At 39.7% G+C, this 5,470-nt stretch overlaps 1 non-coding gene across 1 annotated transcript; it reads left to right on the forward strand.

The window, feature by feature from the left end:
• Positions 1-2,043: 2,043 nt before the first annotated feature.
• Positions 2,044-2,150, forward strand: LOC141722293 (small nucleolar RNA R71). The gene has a single exon (XR_012575311.1). It is a non-coding gene; the product is annotated as a small nucleolar RNA R71 (small nucleolar RNA).
• The last annotated feature ends 3,320 nt before the right edge of the window (positions 2,151-5,470 follow it).

Raw genomic sequence — 5,470 nt, forward strand, 5'->3', positions numbered from 1 at the left:
CAGTGTCTCGGACAACTGTACCGAAAACATGTGTCAAATCTTCAACAAAATGATGGTGAATATCGTGCATGGCCTCCATACGCCTAGTCACTCATTTGTACTGCTCATTACCAAGACCAAACCTATCAACTGTCTGTGGCGCATGAGAAGAACCCTCTATAGGCACTGGAAGATCTGTCCAACCACTCTCTACATCATCAAAAATATATCCCAACCCCTTATCATGGGGTGCACCTAAGAATGAATAACTCAAGTGATCTGGCTTTCGGTTGAGCTCAAGTGTGGGAGCTTCTTGAATAAATGGGTCAAAATGCTCCTGAGAAAATTTTAACTCTGCTAACCCAAGAGAATCAAATGGCATATATAACTTCCTCTTCCACAGAGGTGCATTCAAAACTTGTAATTGCTCTACTTTGAAGCACTCCTCTTTAGCTGTGGGTAACTTTATTTCCTTGAACACATTAAAAGTAACCTTTTGATCGTAAACCTTCATCGAAAGCTCTCCTTTTTGCATATCGATCATAGTTCGGCCTGTAGCCAAGAATGGTCTTCCCAAAATAATGGGAATCTTCTTATCTTCCTCGAAATCAAGAATTACAAAGTCAGCTGGGAAGAAGAGTTTATCCACCTTGACCAAGACATCCTCTACTATACCTCGTGGATAAGCGATGGAACGGTCAGCTAGTTGTAATGACATGTATGTTGGTTTCGGATCAGGCAGACCAAGCTTCTTGAAGATAGATAAGGGCATCAGATTGATGCTAGCTCCTAAATCACATAAACACTTGTCGAACGACAAGTTTCCGATGGTGCAAGGAATAGTGAAGCTTCCAGGATCTTTAAGCTTCGGAGGCAACTTCTGTTGCAGCACATCACTGCATTCCTCCGTGAGAGCAACGGTCTCTAAGTCATCGAGCTTCACTTTCCGAGAGAGAATACCTTTCATAAACCTCGTATAGCTAGGCATCTGTTCAAGAGCTTCAGCAAAAGGTATGTTGATATGAAGTTTCTTTAACACCTCTAAAAACTTCTCAAACTACTTATCCAGCTTTTTCTTCTGCAGCCTCTTGGGAAAAGGAGGTGGAGGATAGATCTGTTTCTCCCCTGTAATACCTTTAGGAGGAGTGTGTTCCACAGTAGTCTTCCTTGGTTCCACCTCTGCTTCCTTCTGCACTTCTTCTTCAGCCACAACTGCATTTTCTGAAACTTGAGATTTTTCAGGCTCTTCGTCTTGCTGAATTTTGGGGCTTGCGACCTTTCCAGACCTCAAGGTGATGGCGTTCACCAGTTTTTCAACTTCCCTCTTGCCTAGATTTGTTTCTATATCACTAGGAAGCGTTCCTGGTGGTCGATTCAATAAGGCATTAGCAATTTGCCTTATTTGGTTCTCCAGAGTCTTGATAGAAACATCCTGGCTTTGGCATATAAGAGCCTGGTTTTTGCACATAAGTCGCAACTCATCCAATTTAGATTTTTCATTCGAAGATAGACATGCACCATGAGTTTTTTTTTGGTGTAATTTGTTACTGAAAACCAGGAGGGTTGAATAGCTTATTTCCAAACTGCTGGAACGGCTATTGCATCGCATTCTGATTGTTGCTCTAGCTGAAGTTAGGATGATTTCAGTTGTCAGGATGATAAGTGTCTGGAACTGGTTGCTGCGATCTCTGAAAGTTGCTCACAAACTGAGCTGAGTCACTAGAAATAGCGCATTGCTCCGTCACATGCGGACCTGCACACAGCTCACAAACACTAATTATCTGTTTAACACCATAGTTAGCCAGAGAATCGATCTTCATAGACAACTCATTTAGTTGAGCAGTGATAGTCGTAGTTGTATCCACTTCAAGAACTCCTACTACCTTGCCCTGTGGACATCTCTGGGTTAGATACTGATATTCATTAGCAGCCATCAGTTCAATTAGATCATAAGCTTCCTCATAGCTCTTTGCCCATAATGCTCCTCCTGCAGCTGTATCGAGCATGGGCCTGGACTGTGCTCCCAAACCGTTATAGAAGCAATTGATTATCATCCAATCAGGCAGTCCATGATGAGGACACTTCCTAAGCATCTCCTTGTAGCGCTCCCAAGCTTCACACAAAGATTCTCCTGTTTGCTGCGTGTATTGAGTAATAGCGTTCCTGAGTGCAGCTGTCTTCGCCATAGGGAAGAATTTAGTAAGAAATTTCTGAGCAAGATCTTCCTAATTAGTAATCGAACCAGCTGGTAGAGAGTGTAACTAGCTCTTAGCCTTGTCCCTCAGAGAGAATGGGAAAAGTCTAAGCTTAATAGCATCTTCAGAAACAATATTGAACCTGAAGGTGTCGCAGGTCTCTATGAAATCCCTAATGTGCGTATTGGGATCTTCCGTTGAAGAACCCCCAAACTGGACTGAAGTTTGTACCCATTGAATTATGCCAGGCTTGATCTCAAAGGTATTAGCTGTGATAGCTGGACGGACAATGCTAGATTGAATGTCATTGATCTTGGGTTGAGAAAAATCCATCAAGACTTTTGTTCGTGCTGCTGGATCTCCCATTGTAATGAGTACCTGAGACACAAAAAAATAAACCGTGAAAGTAAAAGAATCCGAGTCAGTGAACTTTAACGACCATTGATGACAAGCACATAAACAAAAAATTAACACCGAGTCCCCGGCAGCGGCGCCAAAAACTTGTTAGGCGCAAAGCATGCGCTAATAATTCACGCAAGTATACGCGTTCGCAAATAGTATAAGATATAAATCAGATTCGTTCCCACAGAGATTGGTTTAGGTTAAGTTCAATTTATGCACCTATGCAACAATGTATGGTTATCGCTCAATGCTAAGACAAATAACAAATTGGGTTTTTATTAAACTAAGTAATTATACTAAATAACATTAACTAAGAGAATTGAGGTTGAATTACTATATATGACAAACATGGGATTCTAACTTCATTAAATACTTCATTCAATAGCCTTTTCGTTCTTAACCTTAGCATGTAATGGTGATGACACTAATCAGATAACACGAAACTGATAAACGCCAATTTTCGTTGCACGAGTACCATTCTACCAGACATCCACAAAAGAGATAGAAGCTGAATAGGCACCAATTATATTGAGATCCTATATGTCTATAGAATTTGACAACATAACGGTTTAAGAACAAGTTATCTATCTTGATTACATAGGGCAAGTAAAACGGTTAGAATTACCCACTAATCATACATACAATACATGAACCTATGCTAGCATGGCAAGTTCTAAACCTCTATATTCACTGTCGCTTCAATAGAGATTAACATGCTATCATATATGTTAGCTACACACATAAGACGAATAAGCACAACCAATACTAGGATATCATACAATCACCACACACCAAGATATCGAAACAAATTAATTATTGAAATCCATAAGTAAATCCGCTAGAATCCCATGACAACGATTAACCCATAATTAAACTCATCGTCACCATGGGTTCCAATGAAAGCATGATATGAACAAGGTCTTAATAAACTGAATAATAATTAAAGTACGAATAAACAAGCTCTAGGTTCAACAAGAACGAAAACGAGCATCCAAAGTTACAACTAATTCAATGAATCACAAGTTGAAAATAAGATCTTCTTTTTCAGAGTTGTTCTGTGCTTCTAGGTCTTCTCCTTGGTATTCTAATCTTCCCGAATGATGAACACCCTTTTTTTAAGTATATATACGCCCATATTGGACCTGGACCCTTAAAATCGTCAAATTCCACTCAAAAAAGGCTTTTTCAACAAAATCAGCGACCAGCCGCGCCTCAGGCGGCCGCCTCAGCTCTCCGGGCGGGCACCTCAACTCCCAAGCGGCCGCCCCATATCCCAGGCAGGCGCCTGGAGCCTATTTGGAAAAAATTCTGATGAATCTTGTTTTAGCCATACCTTGAGTTCTACTTGTCAGAATTAGGCGATTCAACTACCCACGCGAAGCTAACGAGATTCTTTACAACTTGACAATGGTCTAAGCTTCCAATTCTGATCACTTTTTATCATATTTCCTTTGAAAGCTTATTTCTTCATATAATTGATACCTGAAATGCAATAACACAAAAACACATCAAAATACCAACAACTTGAGTCCAAAACACCAATTTAAGCTTATAATAAAGTATTTCAAGTGGATATAAAATCCACTTATCAGATATTGGAATGGAGAGGCTTATTAGAGCAGCCGAGGGACCTAGTCTGAGTAGGGAATTTGATGAATTGCTCAAGGCCTTCAGGGCTTCTCTCAATAACAATTTCTTCATCTATAAAAAGGCCTTGGATAGGATATTAAACTCCATAAGTGTGGTCTTAGTAACGAAGGACAATTTTCAGGAGAAAAGAATTGTGATAAACATAAATGACTCAGGGTAGACAGGTGTATGAAAGTGTCCCTTAACTATCTTATCTCTAGAAGGGTATCTGAGTTGGACATCCTGATAAACAAAGTCAAGAGGATGATTCCTAAAGACACTTAATTGCTAACTGAATTGAAAAATGCTCAAGTGGCTGCTTTCCCTGAAGCATATCTGCAGCCAAGTAAAGGAGTGGCATACATCTGTCCCACTACTAAACACTTACAAATCCCTAAGTAATGTGTCATGGCCAATAAAAAGCTAATCATGATTCTAGAGACTAAGTTGAAAGCCAAGAAAAACAAAACCGTTGAGGATGAAGAAATGATTAAGTTATTGAAGAGATATCTAAGAAATCCAAAAGCCAACTTGCCTAAAACTCAAATAAATAAGGATAACTTGGATGATGATGAGCAGGAGAAAAATGATCAAAAACCTTCTGGCTCAAATCCAATTCAATCCTCTAAGGTAGCTGGAAGCAAGGATGAAAAGAAGAAGGATGATGAGAAGAAGAAAGGGGATGAAAGAAGAAGGAAAAAAAGCAGGATGGCTCAGAACCACAGCAAACCCTAAAAATCCAAACAACTCAAGCTCAACCTTCAAAGCCAAAAAACTCCAACATCAAACCACTTCAAACCTCTAAGCCTAAATTCCTATACAAACAAACTGCCAATACCCTTCTAAAAATACCAATCACCTCAAGCCAAACATCTCTCAAGAAACTCTCAAACCTACCCTCGGTAAAGCCATCACTTAAAATTAACTACAAGTCTGTTGGGAGGAAATCTAAGAAAGTCAAGCCTACTGAAAAAGTGGAAGTCACTGAAAGGGACATCTGGAATTGTTTCAAAAACATGAATTTCTACCTTTCAACTGGTGCGTCTCAGATGAAGATTATTTTCAACAACTAACTGAGGAAATAGTTAGAGTCTGGGTTGTAACTTTAAGGGAAGTAATAATCTACAATGAAGATGGATCCTTCACATTTATAGGCAGTACCTTAATGGACACTCTCTCTCCCAAAGAAATAAAAAGAGTGATAAGCTTACTAAAGGATAAGGATACTGCCACAAGAGCATGGAGATTTGTTTTGGCTGAATGGT

Source organism: Apium graveolens, chromosome 4 (assembly GCF_009905375.1).
Source record: "Apium graveolens cultivar Ventura chromosome 4, ASM990537v1, whole genome shotgun sequence".
Taxonomy (NCBI): Eukaryota; Viridiplantae; Streptophyta; class Magnoliopsida; order Apiales; family Apiaceae; genus Apium; species Apium graveolens.